This window comes from Molossus molossus, unplaced genomic scaffold (assembly GCF_014108415.1).
Source record: "Molossus molossus isolate mMolMol1 unplaced genomic scaffold, mMolMol1.p scaffold_m16_p_18, whole genome shotgun sequence".
Taxonomy (NCBI): Eukaryota; Metazoa; Chordata; class Mammalia; order Chiroptera; family Molossidae; genus Molossus; species Molossus molossus.
This window is the reverse complement of record NW_023425353.1, coordinates 62,636,210-62,655,336: the sequence shown is the minus strand read 5'-3', so window position 1 is coordinate 62,655,336 and position 19,127 is coordinate 62,636,210. Positions and strand designations below refer to the sequence as shown.

Sequence of the window (19,127 nt, the reverse complement as noted above, 5' to 3'; positions counted from 1 at the left end):
TCCAAAAAATGGCCTGGCAAAGCCCCTGCCGTGGAAGTTGTGAAAAGACAGGCCACCTCTGGAGAGAAGGCTTTGGTTCAGTGGGCCTACAGTAGGGCTCAGGAAGGCTCTGATGGAACTAAATATTCCCCAGGTGATTCTGCTGTGAGGCAGATTTGGAACCACATTCTTTGTAGGAACTTGACAGTAAAAGGAAGGGATTTGGACTTGGTCATGCAGGTTCACTCAGAAAACGGAAAAAAAAAAAAAAAAAAAAAACTGGGTAGACTTTACATTTGCAGAAAGGACTAAGGCAGTAGAGGGTAGGGAGGAGAGGTTAACAAGTGAATCCCCTTTGCCCAAGGTTTCTGAGGGGTCAGGTGTCAGTGTTTCAAGGGATCTGGCTTGGAGAAGTGATGTGAGATGGGGGAGGGGTGTAAACAACCTCTCCCCCCCCCCCCCTTCATTCTGTTGACTCTTTAAAAATAACACAAAGGCCCTGGCCGGTTTGGCGCAGCGGTTGGAGCGTCGGCCTGCGGTACAGAGAGACCCGGGTTCGGTTCCCACTAAGGGCACGTACCTCGGTTGCAGTTTGTCCCCGGCCCTGGTTGGTCGTGCGGGTGGCAGCCACTCAATGTGTCCCTTCACATCGATGTTTCTCTCTCTCTCTCTTCCTCTCTCTCCCTCCCGCTCTATCTGAACAAAAAATGGAAAAATGTCCTCTGGTGAGGATAAAAAATAAAAAATAAAAATAACACAAAGAATTTCTCCTTTATAGAAAAAAAGTCTAATCCAAAAGCCAGTCCTGAATACAGGGTATAATCTTAAAGGTCATTTTGGATCCAGGCCAACTGTCCCCACTATTGTTTAATTTCACAGTGACAGTGTGGTGGGCAGGGAGGGAGGCAAGACTGGCGGCCTGGAAGAGGTGGTCCAGAGTCCAGTGGGAACGGGTGAGGGAGGGTGTGTGACTCTGAGGAACACCTAAGAGGGACGAGGTGGCTAGAGCTGCCAGAAAGGCCACCTGTGGTTTCCTCCCGGCTTACGCATTTCATGCAACCCCTGTGCTGTGCCCTTGGGAGCAGGAACAGGGCCGAACACCTTGGCTCTAGGTAGCCCTGGGGTGGGTGCCCAGGGGAGCAGTAGGAGTGACTCCTGACACTCCCGACCTCATCTTTGAGTGCGGTGTCATCAAACTGTCCATGTGCTGGCCCACGGGCAGTTGAAATGGGCAACATCCTGAGATGGGCCGGTGCCCCCAGAGCGTTCAAAGCCTCCCCTTTGTCTTGTATGAGACCTAGAAACGGGACCTACCCGGGGTTTTCGGGAAGGTCAAAGCCGAGCACGTGTGCAAAGCGCTCAGCCCAGCACCTGACACAGAGTAAACGCCCTGTGGATGTAGCTATCACAACAAATGCTTGTTCCATGTAGAAAATGGTTTAATGTCCATCAGCAAATGCAAAAAACCCAACACCTGTAATCCTCTACCCGGAGATACCCACACCCGGAGATATCTGCAGATGACACAGCGGTATCACCCTAGACCCTCTTCCTCGGACTGTTTTTAACAAAAGTTGAGAGCATACTCTACAGCTCCTTCTGAACCATCTTTTTTTGTTGTTAGTCCTCACCTGAGGTGGTTTTTCCATTGATATTTTAGATAGAGTGGAAGGGAGGGAGGGAGAAACATCAATGAGAGAGAGACACATGAACTGGCTGCTTCCAGCAGGACCCCAACCAGGTTGGAATGGAACCTGCAACCGAGGTACATGCTCTTGAATCGAACTCGTGATCCTTTGGTTTGCAGGCCAAGGCTCTGACCACTGACTCAAAACGGTCAGGACTTGAACCATCTTTTAAAAGGCTGTAGGGAAAGTCGTTTTATGGACATGATTTATTCGACCCGTCTGCATGTGTTGTGCATCTCGGTTGCTTTTAATTTTTTGCTGTTATATAACAGGGATCGTGGGCATCTTTGTTCCTGTTGTTGATAACTCTCCGGAAGGGGCTGTCAAAAGCCCTGGTGCGGTCCTTAGCTGCACGCACGCTCCGCCTAGGCTCGCCACCGCTCCCTTCCTCCGTGTTGCGTGGCCGGCGCCCGCCAGGGGGCGGGCGAGAGCGGTGGCGGGGCTCGATTACGCATGCGCGGGCCGCTGGGAACACGTGTGGAGGGCGGTGGGGCGGGAGGGGAAAGGTAGAAGGTGAGAGGTGAAGGGGCGGGGAGCTGCGTGGGCGCCTGGCGGCCGGGAGATTGAGGGCGGGCGCCACGCACCGGACCGACCGTGGGCCAAGCGCGGGCCCGCCACGCCCCGCCTTCGCCGCCGCCGCCGGGGAGCAGCTGCCGCCACAGGTACCACCGCGCGCGTCCCCACAGCGCCTGCTCGCGGGCCCCGGCTCCGGCCTCCCGCCGCGCGGCCCCGGGAGTTCCGGGATGGGGGCCGCCTCGGGCGCGGGCGCGCGGGCGTGGGCGCTGTCCAGCAGCTGTGCCGCCCAGGCTCGGAGACCGCAGCCTGGAGAGGGGGCTGGGTCGCCGTGTACCCGCCACCCCGCCCCGCCCCCGCCCGAGCGAGCCGCCTGCCCCCGCCCCATCCTCTGGTCCCCAGTGACCGCTGCCGGGAGAGGGGTCGCGCCGCTGCGCCCCCGGCCCCAGCGGCCCCGGGAAGCTGTCGGTTCTAGAACCTGCTTTGGGGCTGAGTTTCCAGAGTGCGGGGGAGAGCGCGCTGTTTACTTCTCCCTCTTTTGGAAGACCTGAGTGAGGGGCACCACGTAGCTTGGGTGGGTTTTGCTTGGTTTCTAGTTTTTTGCTTTGCCCAAACCTCAACTTTTCTCACTAGCGTTGCCTCTGTTTACTCCTAGGTGTGTTGATTGTCTCTCTGTGTCAAACAGGATTATAATGTCAGGGTAGCATTAGTTGCCGGGAGCTCTGGGTCCAGACTGACTCGTAGGACGTGTGCAGGTGGAGGTCCTGCTGGCGGGACAGGGAGTCCCAGTGAGGGCTCTGGCAGGAGTTTCCCCTAGTTCGGGCCACCGATTGCCCCACCTTCTGTGGTGACAATTAGGGCTTCGTAACTAAACTCTTTCCGGAGATTTTGTAATAATTCTTGTGAAGAGGGTGTAGAAAGGTATCTTTAATGATGTTAGCTGAGGGTGTGTTTTTATTTATGTAACCAAACGTGTGGCGGTTTGGTTATGCCGCGTCCTTATTGATGTGCTGCCATCTCAGTATGTTGTGCTGAAGGTTGAGGCTTTCCTAGGAGAGTCAGGGTCAGGGATGTCTTGTTAGTGCTGAGTACGTTTTAGGTGTTTCTGAATAATGCCTAATTGACGACCTGTAATTTTTTTTTACATGTATACTAATACAGTTTAGGTTTTAAGTGTTTTTACACATTTGTAGCATTCCCACTGGGCACACGATGCAAAAAATAAATAAAAAAATATGTGTAAATATATCTCTGCATTCATTCTTTTGATCATAGATTGAAGTTGAAAGAATTAGGTCTCAGGAACTAATCTGATGTTTGAGAGCTCTCTCTCTCGTTGTTACAGAAACAGCATCTCTCTACTTCATAATAGCTGGCGTAGGATTCCCCCCCTACCCCAATTATCTAGTTTACTGTTGGAAGGTGGGTAAAACATCTATCTGTTCCTAGTTCATGACTAGAAAATGGAGGCATAAAGGTTGCCAATTGCGTTATGTTGTGTATGAGCAAATGAACTGTCCAGCTGGGAAACAAGCCATACTTGTGGATTCAGTACACATGCATTTCTTTTTCTTTTTTTAAATCCTCACCCAAGGACATTTTTTGATATTTTATTCAGATAGAGTGGGAGGGAGAGAAAGAGAGAAACATCAATGTGAAAGGGACACATCAAGTGGTTGCCACCTACACGGCCCAACCAGGGCCGGGGGCAAACTGCAACCGAGGTACGTGCCCTTGGCGGAAACTGAACCCGGGTCTCTCCGGACCACAGGCCGACGTTCTAACCGCTGAGCCAAACCGGCCAGGGCCACATGCATTTCTTCTTTTTTTTTTAATCCTCACCCGAGGACATTTTTCCATTTTTTATTCAGATAGAGTGGGAGGGAGAGAGAGGAAGAGAGAGACAGAGAAACATCGATGTGAAAGGGACACACTGAGTAGCTGCCTCCTGCACGCACGACCCAGCTAGGGCCAGGGATAAACTGCAACCAAGGTACATGCCTCTCGCAGGAACTGAACCCGGGCCTCTCTGGACCGCAGGCCGACACTCTAACCGCTGAGCCAAACCGGCCAGGGCACACATGCATTTCTTAACGTTTGGAGATAGACTTTAGGGAGGCCTACTCTCTTAGTATTTAGCCATGCATGTGAATGTGGTCTAAAGACCCTAAATGACACTTAGTTTTATGTGCTGTTTGCTTATCCTCACCATTGTGGGCTATTTGCTGGCCACCAGTATTAGTTTAACTGGCTCTGACGGGTACTTCACATATGGTTTGTCATCACTGTCATTGAACAGATGAGAAGCTTGCCCCTCAGCGAGAAACTGGGCTCCCAGAGTCACCCAGCTTGTAAGGGGTAGATCAGGCCTTCAAACCAGATCTGATGGACTCTACCACCTGAACTACTTCCACTCTAATCTGCTTCCTTCCTGTGTTAGCCGATGAAACAAAGTCCAGGTAACTTCTTTAGCCACCTGAAATAATGATTTTGGGTAAACTATTTATTGAGCACTTGCATTGTGTAGGTATTGTGCTAGGTGCTCTAATAATAGCTTATCTCAATCATAATAACCAGGTGAGCTGATACTGTTACTGCCCTCTGTACTGATGAGTTTGAGAGATGTTATTTGACAGGCCCTGAGTCACCTGGTGAGTTAGAGGCATAGATCCAGGTTTGTCTGACAACAGAGTTGATGCTCTTATGCTGTTTGCATCTGCTGGCTTCATAGTTGTCACCGTTGTCCATTGGCAGGTGAGAGGCAGCAGCAGGTGATGAGGTGTAAAGGAAAGAAGGCAGCATCACCGACTTGTGTCGGAGATGGTGGAACTGAGCAGGAAGGAGATAGCAATTTGGCCACTGCTTGCAGCATCGTTAGGCCATACATAAGCTTTGCAGTGGAGTTTAAGCATAAGCCAGTGTGCGTGTGTTTAAGCATAAAGAGTGCGCATGGGTCTTAGAAAAAAAAATTAAAAATGACTTTCATGTTTTTATCAGCCATACTGAATTTTTACTATATATTTTATAATGTACACATATAGTATCATAGTAGTACATGTATAATTTATATATATATGTGTGCTCCTGAAGTGAGCACTATAATTTATATATAAATATACATATATTGGGGATGTGTACTCAGATTTTTGTTATTGGGGATTCATAATAAAAAACTTCTGGAAACCACTGGTTTATTTGATATTTAGCAATTCCTAAATGCATAAATTATGTAAGGTGTTATGTTAAACATTTGTTTCTGATTTGGAAATCTAGTGGTCTGTGTAATTCCACGTAATCAGAGAAAATGGTATTTCATATTAATAACCAAGTGTAAGTTATTTTAAAATTGCAGTCATGAGTGTGAATGAGGATTTGATATCTCAATAGTCTTTATGTCTCAAATACAGCACCAGTCTTAAGTTTGAAGCTACAGTGACTGATAAAGCCCTTTGGAAGTTGAAATTTTTTTGGACCTTTTTTAAACATGCTAATTTTAATAAGCCAATGAGACTAAAATGATCAGTTCACATAAATAAAGCAGTTGTAATAGTCATATTTGTGCTATTCCTCAAGTTTAGAGTATTTTTAAATAATCTAAATATTGAAATTACAAATACGGTGATTCCTTATCACTTTTTACAAACTAGATGTGATTTTTTTTCAGTTTATTCCACTCTAGTGGTTGGTACATTATCTCAAAATGGAGCAGTTCCAGAATTCTACCTAATTAAAAAAATATCTTTACCATTTGCCTGCTTGTTGTTTCATAATTGAATGGATTAGTATTTGTTCAGGGTTTAGGTTAAAATAACAGTTGGTTTTGAGAAATAAATACATTGTACTTACTAGACAAGCTATTTTTACCTAGGTGAGGCATCATTACTTATACTAGTGGTTCTCAAACCTTAGCATTAATCACAATCACCTAGAGTGCTTGTTCTAACCCCACCTCCAAAGTTACAATTCTGTAAGTCAGAGGTAGGCCCCAATATTGAAATTTCAAACAAATTACCAGGTGCTGCTGCTGCTAGAATGGGAAACTATACTTTGAGAGCCAAGGTTCCTTACAAATGCACCTAAACCAGAACATGATACCAGTAACCTACATGTTTCACACTGAACCCCATCAGCATCAGTCAGTCTTACAGTATGGTTTTGCCAGGTATATCCCTTATTTTTTTGAGACCATAATTAAAATTGCATTTTCAGTTATAGTGTGATTTCTACTCTTTTCCTGCAATTCCATATTTCTAAATTTCTTGAAGGATTAGAGTTTGTTTGTTTTTTTTGCTTTTTTTAAAATACAAGTCATCCACGTTGAAGAAAAATTAATAGACACACACACTTAAATTGTCAGCAATCTCAGCACATTCTTTTCAGGCTTCTTTCTTGCTCATTCTCTTGCTCTCTCTTTCTCTTTGTAATGGTATCATACTGTTTTGTATTTATTTTCTTTAAAAACAATTTTTTTTCTCTATTGATTTTAGAGAGAGAGGAAGTGAGAGAAACATCGATGAAAGAGAACATTGATTGGCGGCCTCCTGCATGCCCCACACTGGGGATTGGGCCCCCAACCTGGGCATGTGTCCTGACTGGGAATCGAACTGGCGACCTCTTGGTGCATGGGTTGACGCTCAACCACTGAGCCACACCAGCCGGACTTGTATTTATTTTCTGTGTTACTATGTGAACATCTTTTTGTCGTTGTTAATCCTCACTGGAGGATATTTTTCCATTGATTTTTAGATAGAGTGGAAGGGAAGGAGGGAGGGAGAGAGAGAGAAACATTGATGTGAGAGAGCTACATTGATGTGAGAGCTACATCGATTGGTTGCCTCCCACACTATCCCAACTGGGGCTGGGGATCAAACCTGCAACCCAGGTTCATGCCCTTGACAGGGAATTGAACCCTTGACCCTTCAGTTTGAGGGCTGACACTCTTAACTGCTGAACCAGATTGGTCAGAGCTGTGTGAACATCTTTTCATGTAAAAAACTATTCTACAACTTTTTTGTTTTTTAAAACATAAAACCTCATTTATTTTTATGTTTTCCAATAACTTTCTCCTTTGAACAGCCTTGTTTGCCCTTGCTTGCTGTATTTGGCTGTGAGCTTGGGTTGTACCTTTCACAGGACTACTTACTGTTAATCAAAGTCTCCAGTCACAGTGTCTTTCCTCTTCAACAGTCTCCTGATCTGACCTAAGCTGGCCTACCCAGCCTTTCTTCCCTCTACCAGCTCATGTTTATACTCATCTCCATGGGATGATTAGGTTCCTTCTTTTAGACCTGAGTCCTGGTTGGCTTTGACATTCATTCACATTTGTCACCCTAGTGACAGTGACTTAGAAACATTAAGATCTGCCTTTTGCATATCATATTCTTGTCAGGGAGGATTATCTTAAATTCTTTACCTCTCAAAAGCCATCCCAAGCTTAACTGAGAAAGAACACCCATGGGACTGTGCAGAAGGTGCTGCAACGAACCTGTTCTAGGCATTGTTTTAGTTTGGGGTAATGCTGGATCATTAGGAAGCAGCAGAATTCTGGCCCCTCTGCCAAGTTAGCTTCTTTTTTTTTTTTTCCAATTCTTTTCCCTTTATTGATTTTACAGAAAGAGGAAGTGAGAGGGGGAGAGAGATAGAAACATCGATGAGAGAGAGCATTGATTGGCCCCCCACCAGGGATCAGGCCCACAACCTGGGTATGTGTTCTGACCGGGAATCGAACCGGTGACCTCTTGGTGCATGGGTCTGTGCTCAACCACTGAGCCACACCAGCTACACCCAAGTTAGCTTTTTACTAAACTCACTTTGCATGGCCCCATCAGCTTGCATTGAGATCTATATAAAAAGTCTCTAAGAGAATCTGAAACCAATTAGAAATTTCCTTCAGGTCCAGTGCCTGAAATGGCTGTCCCTCTTCTGAGCCACTGTTTTGATTTTGTCTAAAGTATAGGAGTGGGCAAAAGTAGGTTTACAGTTCATATAGCAAAATATATGCAAGTTATCATTATTACAATAGCTTTATTAACGTAAAAGAATATCACAATGCATCTCTTAACCTACTTTTGCAATACTGTATTCATTAAACAATAACTCTGGATTCTCTCCTCCCCCCATTCCCCTGGCAACCACCATTCTGCTTTCTGTCTCTCTGATTTTAACTAAGTATATCATATAAGTGGAATTATACAGCATTTGTCTTTTTGTATTTTGCTTATTTCACTTATCCTAACATCCTCATGGTCCATCCATGTTGTTTATCCAGTCATCTGTTGACGGATATTTGAGCTGTTTCTACCTTTTGGCTATTGTGAATAATGCTGCTGTGAATATGAGTGTACAAGTATTTGCTAAAGTCCATGTTTTCAGTTTGTTTGGGTATATACAGAAATGGAATTGCTGGGTCATTGGTAATTCTATGATTAATTTTTGAGGCACCTCCATACCGTTTTCCACAGTGACTGCACTATTTTACATTCTCACCAGCAATGTACAAGGTTCCAATTTCTTCACGTTCTTGCCAACACTTGTTATTTTCTGGTGTTTTTAAAATTTATTTTAAAATTTTTTTATAGTCCAGCCGGTGTGGCTCAGTGGTTGAGCGTCGACCCATGCACCAAGAGGTTGCTGGTTCGATTCCCTGTCAGGACACATGCCCAGTATGTGGGCCTAGGAGGTGGCCAGTCGATGTTCTCTCTCATCAATGTTTCTATCTCTCTCTCCCTCTCCCTTCCCCTCTCTCTGGAATCAATAAAAGGAAAAAATAAAATAAATAAGAAATTTTTTATAGTAGCTATGCTAATGGGTGTGAGGTAGTATCTCATTGTAGTTTTTTTTTTTTTAATCCTCATTTGAGGACATGTTCATTGTTTTTTCAGAGAGAGTGAGAAACATCAACTGGTTGCCTCCCCAACATGCCCCAACTAGGGCCAGGGATCAAACCTGAAATCTAAGTGTGTGCCCTGACAGGGAATTGAACCCAAGATCTTTTGGTGTACTGGATGACACTCCAACTAACTGTGAGCCACACTGGCTAGGGCTCTCTTTGTAGTTTTGATTTTCATTTTCCTAATGATTAGTGATCTTGAGCATCTTTTCATGTGCTTATTAGACATTATATATCTTCTTTGGAGAAATTTCTATTCAAGTCCTTTGCCTGTTTTTAAAAGTTGGAATTTTTTTTTTTTTTGCTATTGAGTTTTAGAAGTTCTCTATATATTTTGGATATTCATCCCCTATCAGATACATGATTTGTAAATACTTTCTCCCATGTTGCCTTTTTACTCTGTTGATCATATCTTTTGATGCACACTGCTTAAAAGTTTTTATGAAGTCCAATCGGTTTATTTTTCTTTTTCGTTGCTATTCTTTTGGTCGTACCCAAGAAATCATTGCCAAATCAATTGTCGTGAGGCTTTTGTTCTTTGTTGCTTCTGAGAGTTTTTTTTTCCCCAATTTTTTTCTTTATTGATTTTAGAGAGAGGGAGAGGGAGATAGAGATAAAAACATCGATGAGAGAGACCATTGGTTTCCTTCTGCATCCTCCCCCCCACACACACACACTGGGGATTGGGCCCATAACCTGGACATGTGCCCTGAGCAGGAATTGAACAGGTGACCCTCAAGCAGTGAGCCACACCAGCCGGGCTCTTCTGAGAGTTTTATAGTTTTATAGTCTTACATGTTGGGTCTTTGATTCTTGAGTCTTTGTTCTCACTAAATTTTGTAAGAGTATAAATTCTAGAAGGCTTTGTACATTACAGAGGACTTCTTTGTTTATTCATGTTTCTTGTGATAAAATTTCACCATACACTAAAGCAGAGAGCCTGTGTGTACCTGTCCCTTAGTTACGTCTGTCATTTACTCACTAACTCGGGCCCCTCTTATTTCATGTATATCTTCCACTCTTCTCATTGTTATATCTATATTTTAAAATACTTGGTGATTTTTTTTATTTTGGCAAATACACATAACATAAAATTTTCTATTTTAACCACTTGTAAGTGTACCATTCAGAGGCATCAGATACATTCACAGTATTGTGCTATTCACCTCCAGAACGTGTTTATCGTTCCAGACAGAAACTCTATACCCATTAAACTCCCCATTCTCCCCTCCACCCCTGGCAGCCACCATTTTACTTTGTCTTTATTTATTGTCTGAATTTTCCTATTCTAGGTCCCTTGTATAACTGGAATTACACTACACTTGTCCTTTTGTGACTGGCTTATTTCATTTAGCATGTTTTGAGTACTCATCCATGTTGTAGCATGGTGTCAGAATTTCATTACTTTTTCAGGCTGAATATTCTATTGTATGTCTATGTTTGTTTTTAATTCTCACCCGAGACCTTTTTGCATTTATCTTCAGATAGGGCGGGAGGGAGGGATGGAGGAAGAGAGAGAGAGAAGCATCAATGTGAGAGAGACACATCCACTGATTGCCACCCACACAACCCCAACTGGGGCCAGGGGCGAACTGCAACCGAGGTACATGCCCTTAGCGGGAACCAAACCTGGGACTCTCTGATCCATGGGCCAATGCTCTAACCACTGAGCCAAACTGGCCAGGGTTATATGTCTATTTTTTGAGGAACCTATTTTCTATATTGGTGTATCATTTTACATTCCCCCAGGAGTGCAGGAGAGTCCCCAGTTGTCCACATTCTTACCAACACTTGTTATTTTCCATTTATTTGCTGTTTTTTCTTTAAATCCTCACCTAAGGATATTTTCTATTTATCTTCAGATAGAGTGGGAGGGAGAAAGAGAGAAACATCGATGTAAGAGGGATAAAGTGACTGATTGCCTCCTGCATGACTGTGACCAGGGCGTGGGACAAACTGCATCCAAAGTACATGCCCTTGACCAGAATCAAACCCGAGACTCATTGGTCTGAAGGCCATTGCTCTAACCACTGAACAACCAGCCAGGGCTTGTTTTTGTTTTGTTTTGTTTTGTTTTTTATCCTCACCTGAGGATATTTTTCTATTTATCTTCACGTAGAAAGAGAGGGAGAGAAAGGGAGAGAGAGAAACATCGACAGGAGGGACACATCCACTGGTTTCCTCCTGCATGACCCCAACCAGGGCCGGGGATGAACCGCAACCCAGGTACGTGCCCTTGGCTAGAATTGAACCCGGGACTCATTGGTCCATGGGCCAACACTCTACTGCTGAGCCAAACCAGCCAGGGCTTGTTTTTGTTTTTAATAAAGCCATCCTAAGTGGGTATGAAATGGTATTGCACTATGTTTTGATTTGTATTTTCCTGATGATTAGTGATGTTGAGCATCTTTTCATATGCTTATTGGCCATTTGTGTATCTTCTTTAGAAAGAAGTCTTTTCAAGCCCTTTGAATCAGATTGTGTTTTTGTTGCCAAGTTGTAGCAGTTTTTTTTCTTTATTGATTTTTAGAGAGAGAGGAAGGGAGAGGGAGAGAAATATTGATGAGAGAGATCATTAATTGGCCACCTCCTACATGTGCCCCACTGGGGATTGGGCTCCCAACCTGGGCATGTGCCCTGACCGGGAATCGAACCAGTGACCTCTTAGTGCATGGGTCAACGCTCAATCACTGAGCTACACCGGCCAGGCAGTAGCAGTTTTTAATATATTCTGGATATTAATACTTTATTAGATACATGACTCAGAAATATATTTTCCTATCCTGTGGATTGTCTTTTCACTCTGTTGGTAGTTTTCTTTGCACAAAAATTGCTAATTTTTATGAAGTCCAATTAGTCTGCTTTTTGTTTTTGTTGCCTGTGCTTTTGGTGAAAATCTAAGAATCCTTGCGAGATCCAGTACCATGAAGATTTTCCCTGTTTTCTAGTTTTAGCTCTTCATTTTGGTCTTTGATTCATTTTGAGTTACTTCCTGTCTGTGATGTATGATAAGGGTCCAGCCTAACTCTTTGCATGCAGCTACCTAATTTCCCAGCACCAAGGAAAATGGCCCCAGGTGAACCTCATCTCTTGGCTCTTTTCTTTGCCTCTCTTCCCTCACAAACAGCTTTTTTGCACAGTTTGTGTTTGGAATGGAACCATCGTCCTGCGGCATTTATATTAAAAGCTTTTGAGATAGTAATAAAATAGAGACTCATCACACCTCCACTTTTGTGTAGAGTCTACAGTGTAGACCATCAGGAACCCTGGAGGTCTCCAGAGGACCACGCTTCTGTCAGGTAACCAGGCAAGAGACCTCCATCTTGTGTGGCCTCGATGTGTCCATGTGTGGTTGGGAGCCTGGAGGCTGGTCCTGGCCATGCTCCTGTCTGTACCTGCTGGGACCGAGGCTAAGGGCACCCTCCTCTGGGCCAAAGGTCTTGTCTTGTGAAATGACAGGGATTGCCCCATTGGGCTCCTGGGTTATTTCTAGCTTTAAAACAGATTTTTTGCACATGTTCATTCAAGTGGTCAGTTCAGTCCCTTTGTCAGTCATTCCTGACCAGGTCAAGAGGGAGTAAGAAGGGCATTGCAGAAGAAAATTTTTAGTATTTGTTGATGTTTATGTACATGATTATTTGTAATGGCTTTCACAACCAGTTAATGGAATTTAGTCTTCCTTCAATCTAGGTGTTGCCATCCCAAAAGTTATTCTGATCACTTTCTTGAATATGTATGTTCTCAGGCTTCAAATTCTCTGAAATTGGCTTTCATTCATGAACTGGAATTTATTTTTTCAGTACTTGTTAACTTGAAAATTCCTCCAGCTTATTTGGCTAATTTTGATGCTTAAAGAAGCAGAATTTCCTGTCCTGATCCTTGGTCCACTTTGTAAAGCAGCATTCAGAACAAATCTTCTTTTCCCCAAAGATGACTTGTTTGTACCAGAGGACTGGTTTAGCATAGTGAACAGACCTACGGTGACTTTCCGCTTGGCACCAACGAGGTGCTGGGTGCTCTAGGGAACACAGAGGCGCTTCAGCTGTGGCCTTCTCCCGAGAGGGACCAGTCAGTCGGGAGACTAAGAGAGCCAGGATGCACACAGGACAGGGTGGCAGTGCACAGGTACCGAGCTCGAAGAGGAGGGCTACTGCTTGTTCTTTTTTTTTTTTTAATTTAACTTTTCAGTGCAATAATACGTTCTCATGGCACAAAATTCAAAAGGTACAAGAGTGTACACAGAAAAGTTTTCCTTCTATCTTGCCCCTGGCCATCAGATCCTCTCCCCAGAGGCAGCCAGTGTTACCAGTTCTCGAGTGTCCGGTCAGGGGTGTTGTGTGCATAATACAGACACACAGAGAGGGCTCTTCTTTTGCGTGAAGGTAGCACACTATATCCCTTGCTTTTTTCCTCTGTTTGCAGTAGTTCATTATCAAACATAAGAGCTTTCTCTTTGTCTTTTACAATATTCCATTGTTGGGATGTACCTTAATTTATTCAGCCAGAGCTTTACTGATGGTCACAGAAGGTGTTATAAATTTTGCTAGTGCAGATAATGCTGAGTAACTTTCCACAGACATTGGTCCAGCATGGCCAGGTGCACCTGTGTGGTCTCTGACCGGAGGCAGGAGTGCTAGGTTGGTGAGTATATGCTTTTGCCATTTTGGTGGCTCTTTCCAGTTGCACCTACATTGAGGGTTTGTCCACGTCCACTCTCAGCTGTGTGGCAGTACCTGTTCCCACACCCTCACCAGCACTGTGGTACTGCACTGCAGTTTGATCTTTGCCAATTTGTTAGGTGACAAAACAGTTTCTCTCTGTTTCCTCCCCAAAACGTCTTAGTTCAAATGATAGAAAAGTTAAAAGAGTAGTAGAGCCCTGGCCAGTTTGGCTTAGCAATAGAGCGTCGGCCCATGGACCAACGAGTCGTGGGCTCAATTTTGGCCAAGGGCACATACCTCGATTGCGGTTCGTCCCCAGCCCTGGTCAGGGTCTTGAGGGAGGCATCCAATCGATGTGTCCCTCTCACGTGGATGTTAAAAAAAAAAAAGAAAAGTAATAGAAAGAACACTCATAACTCAGGTTGTTTTAATATGTCTTTCCTGTTGCTATAAGGTTGAAGGACCAGTTCCATTTTATTTTCTGTGAAAAAGCTGATTGTATTCTTTGTTCATTTTTCTGTTGGCCTTTGGTTTTTTAAATATGTTTGTAGACATTGTTTATATATGGAAAAACTTAGCACTTTGTCAGTGATATAAATTGCAATTATATTTTTTCAGATTGTTATTTATCTTTTTACTTAGGATGGTTTTATCATTACAAATATTTGGTTTTTACTTGGGTCATATTTATTGGCCTTTTAAGGTTTCTGGTTTCCCTGTTATGCCTAAACAATCTTCCCTAGTGGAAAAGTATGAAAAATTATCCTATGGTTTCTTTTTTATATATATTTTTTATTTTAGAGAGAGAGGAAGTGGGGGGAGAAACATCAATGAGAGAGAACATCGATTGGCCGCCTCCTGCATGCCCCCCACGGGGGATTTGGTCCACAACCTGGGCATGTGCCCTTACCGGAAATCGAACTGGTGACCTCTTGGTGCATGGGTTGACACTCAACCACTGAGCCACATCAGCTGGGCAATCCTATGGTTTCTGAAAGTACTTTTTACATTTCATTTTTACTTTTAAATCTTTTATCCATTTGATTTATTTTAGTGTGGGGCCAACTAAATATTTTCCCAAATGGCCAGTCATGAGTTGTAACACCTTTTATTGACCAGTTCATCTTCTACTTGTTTAAATATCCTTTATCATTTACTGTATGTAATATACTTTACTACATATGTACATTTGGGTCTATTTCTGTACTTTCTAGTCTATACATTAATCTCTGTATTTTTGTGTTAGTAAACATTGTTTTCTTTAAATTTTTTAATTTATTGATTTTTAGAGAAAGGAGGCGGGGGGAGAGAGAGAGAAACATCTACTTGTTGTTCCACTTATTTATGCAGCTATTGATTGACTCTTTTTTTCTTTTTTTATCCTCACCTGAGGAACTTTTTGCATTCATCTTCAGATAGAACAGGCGAGAGGGAGGGAGGAAGAGAGAGAGAGAAACATCGATGTGAGAGAGACACATCGACTGGCCACCACCCACACGACCCCAACCGGGCCGGGGACAGAATACAACTGAGATACATGCCCTTAGCAGGAACTGAACCCGGGACTCTCTGGTTTGCAGGCCGACGTTCTAATTGCTGAGCCAAACCGACGAGGGCAAATAGTGGTAATTTTACCTTTTCTTTTCCAGTGGTATGCTTGTGTTTTCTTTCTGTTGCCTAATTATGCTAGCTAGTACCTCCACAATGGTAATAAATAGTGGTGGTGAAGTACACAACCTTGTTTGGCCTCTGATTGTAGTGGAAATTCTTCTAATGTGTTCCCACTGAGCTTGAGTTTAGCTTTGGGGTTGAGAAGGACGTAAATATGTAATTGAAGTCTGTGTCATACGCACACACACACACACACACACATACATGCATACGCATGCACGCATAGCTTAACAATGGGGATCTGTTCTGAGAAATGCGCCATTAGGTGGTTTTTGTTGTGTGAACATCAAAGTACACTTACACAAACCTAGATGGTACAGCCTACTATACTACCCACCTAGGCTGTATGATCTAGCCTGTTACTCCTAGCTGAAAACCTGTACAGCATGCTACTGCACTGAATTCTATAGGCATCTGTAACATAGTGTGAGTATTTGTGCATCTAAGTATATCTAAACCACAGAGCCACACTGGCTGGTAGTATCTACTATATTTTTTTTGGTTTGTTGTTACCATGAGTTACATAAAATATCTCATAGTTGTAACAATCTATTTTAAGTTGAGAACACCTTAATTTTATTAGCATTTTGCCTAGCCGGTGTGGCTCAGTGGTTGAGCATTGTCCCATACACAGAAAGGTTATTGGTTTGATTCCGGGTCAGGGCACATGCCCAGGTTATGGGCCAAATCCCCAGTGGGGGGTATGCAGGAGGCAGCCAGTCAATGTTCTCTGTCTCATCGGTATTTCTATCTATCTCTCCCTCTCCCTTCCTCTCTCTCTCTAAAATAAATAAATTAAAAAAATTAAAAATTATGTTTTTATCCACCCCATATTTTATGTTTTTGATGTCACAATTTACATCTTTTTATATTGTGTATCCATTAAAAAATTACTGTAGCTATAGTGATTTGTAATGCTTTTGTCCTTTAACTTTTTTTTTTTTGTACAGATAGAGTGGGAGGGAGAGAGAGGAAGGGAGAGAGAGTGAGAAACATCGACGTGAAGGGACACATCGAGTGGCTGCCACCCGCACAACCAACCAGGGCCAGGGACAAACTGCAACCGAGGTACGTGTCCTTAGCGGGAACCGAACCCGGGTCTCTCCGGACTGCAGGCCGACGCTCTAACCGCTGAGCCAAACCGGCCAGGGCTCCTTTAACTTTTTTTTTTTTTTAATCTTCATCCGAGGACTTTTTGCATTCATCTTTTTGGATAGAGCAAGAGGCTGAGAGGGGGGGAAGAGAGAAAGAGAGAGAAACATCGATGCAAGAGAGACACACCAACTGATTGCCACCCACACAACCCCAACTGGGGCTGGGGACAAACTGCAACTGAGGTACGAGCCCTTTGCGGGAACTGAACCCGGGTCTCTCTGGACTGTAGGCCAGCGCTCTAACCACTTAGCAAAACTGGCCAGGGCTGTCCTTTAACTTTTTTATCAGAATCAAGTCATCAACAGCCCTGGCCGGTTTGGCTCAGCGGTTGGAGCATCAGCCTGCAGACCAGAGAATCAAGTCATCAACACACCACCATATCACAGTACAGTCATGTGCCACATAATGATGTGTCGGTCGATGATGGACTGCACATTCAGTGCTGGGTCTTGTAAGATTATAATGGACTATAAGCAAAAAGTTTGTGATGTTGCAAGAAAAGGCTAGGCCTGACTAAGATGTTGAATTTGCTGCCAGCTCTGGGTGGTTTATATAGATGAGGCTCAGCTTGCTGTTCACCTACCCTGTGCCCACCCAGGCTGGGGCCTGGAATTAGGGAGACGGCAGGGGAGGAGAGGAGCCCAAGAGACCGCACCTGCAGCCCTGCAGCTGCTGCACACACACTCTCTCTCGTTCTCTCTGAAATGCACAAATTCACCTCCCTTCCCTGAGTTCCTCTTTATCTCTCTTTCTTCTCAATCCTGTTGCTGTCTGTCCCTCCTTGGCTCCCTCCCTGTCCCTTTCATTATTTCGCAAGCTTTATCTCTCTGGGTCTCTTTCAGTCTCTGTTCTCACTTTCCTCTCCCTTCCCCCTGACATCTGCTCTCCCTCTGACATCGCTTCCTTCCACAGCTCTCCCCTTGCTCCCACAAAGCATGCACACACACACTCTCATTCACTTTTTGTCTTTTATACCTTATTTTTATTGTATCTTTTCTATGTTTGGATAGGTTTAAATACACAAGTACTTGCTGTTGTGTTACAGTTAACTACAGTTTTCAGTCCAGTAACCTGCTGTACAGGTTTGTAGCCTAGGACCAATAGGCTATATATAGCATATAGCCTAGTTGTGTAGTAGGCTGTGCCATCTAGGTTCATGTAAGTGCACTTTACGATGTTTACCACAGTGATGAAATCACTTAATTACACATTTCTCAGAATATATCTCCATTGTTAAGTGATGCATGACTATATTAGAATATTCTGAATCTGACTATATTCTCACCTTTATGAATATTTTTTGTGTTTTCATATTACTAATTAGTATCCTTTCATCTTGAAGAATTTCAGCATTTTTTACGTGGGTCTAGTGGTAATGAACTCTCTAAGCTTTTATTTTATTTAGTAAAGTCTTTATTTATTTATTTATTTATTTATTTTGCATTTATCTTCAGATAGAGCAGGAGGGAGAGAGGAAGGAAAAGAGAGAGAGAAACATTGATGTGAGAGAGACACATCGACTGGTTGCCACCCACATGGCCACAACTGGGGCCAGGGACAAATTGCAACTGAGGTATGTGCCCTTAGTGGGAACCGAACCCGGGTCTCTCTGGTCTGTGGGCTAACACTCTAACTGCTGAGCCAAACCGGCCAGGGCTCATTAAGTCTTTATTTCTCCTTCATTTCTGGAGGCCAACTTTACTGGGGATAATATTCTTGCTTGGCAGTTTTTTCTAGAGCATCATTTGAATATATCATTCCACCCTCTTCTGGTCTACAAAGTTTCTGCTGAGAAATCCCACTGATAGCTTTATAGGGAGGGGTTCTTTTGTATGTGAGGAATTTTTTTCTCTTGCTGCTTTTGAAATTCTGTCTTTGATTTTCGGTGGTTTTATTACAGTTTGTCTTGGAGAAGATAATTTTTTGGTTGACTCTGGGGACCTATGAGCTTTATGAATTTGAATATCTTAATGTCTCCCCAGATTTTGGTTGGTCTCAGCTATTATTTCTTTAAAACATTTTTAAAAATTTATTGATTAGAGAGAGAGAGAGAGATTAAGATCAATTTGTTGTTCCACTTATTTATACGTTTCATTGATTGCTTCTTATATGTGCCCTGACAGGATCAAACCCACAACTGTGGTGTATTGGGACAATGCTCTAACTGAGTTACCCAGCCAGGGCTCAGCCTTTATTTCTTTTTTCCTTTTTTTTTTTTGTGAATTCTCACCCAGGGATATTTTTTCCATTGATTTTTGGAGAGAGTGGAAGGGAGGGAGGGTGGGGGGAGAGGGGAGAGAGAAAAACATCAATGTGGGAGAGACATGTTGATCAGCTGCCTCTCACATGCACCCTGACCAGGGCTGGGGATCAAACTGTGTTGTTGTATGTGAGCCAATATTCTAACCACTGAGCAACATGGGCCAAGACTTAGTCATTGTTTCTTTAATGGCTGAGCCCCCATTTCTCCTTTCTTGCTCTGGAACTCCAGCAATGCTTAAATTCTCTTGATGGCCTTCCGTGATTCATATAGGTTTTTCTTCACTCATTTTCATTATTTTCTTTGTTCTC

The 19,127-nt window shown here is 43.5% G+C and overlaps 1 protein-coding gene across 1 annotated transcript in view; it reads left to right on the top strand.

Annotated features, from left to right (window-relative positions):
• The first annotated feature begins 2,271 nt into the window (after window positions 1–2,271).
• LOC118632944 (SREBF chaperone) overlaps window positions 2,272–19,127 on the top strand; it is a 59,597-nt gene continuing 42,741 nt past the window's right edge. Inside the window, exon 1 of the mRNA XM_036266268.1 lies at window positions 2,272–2,329. The gene's annotated coding sequence lies outside the window, so the exon portion shown is untranslated. The remainder of the gene's footprint in view (window positions 2,330–19,127) is intronic.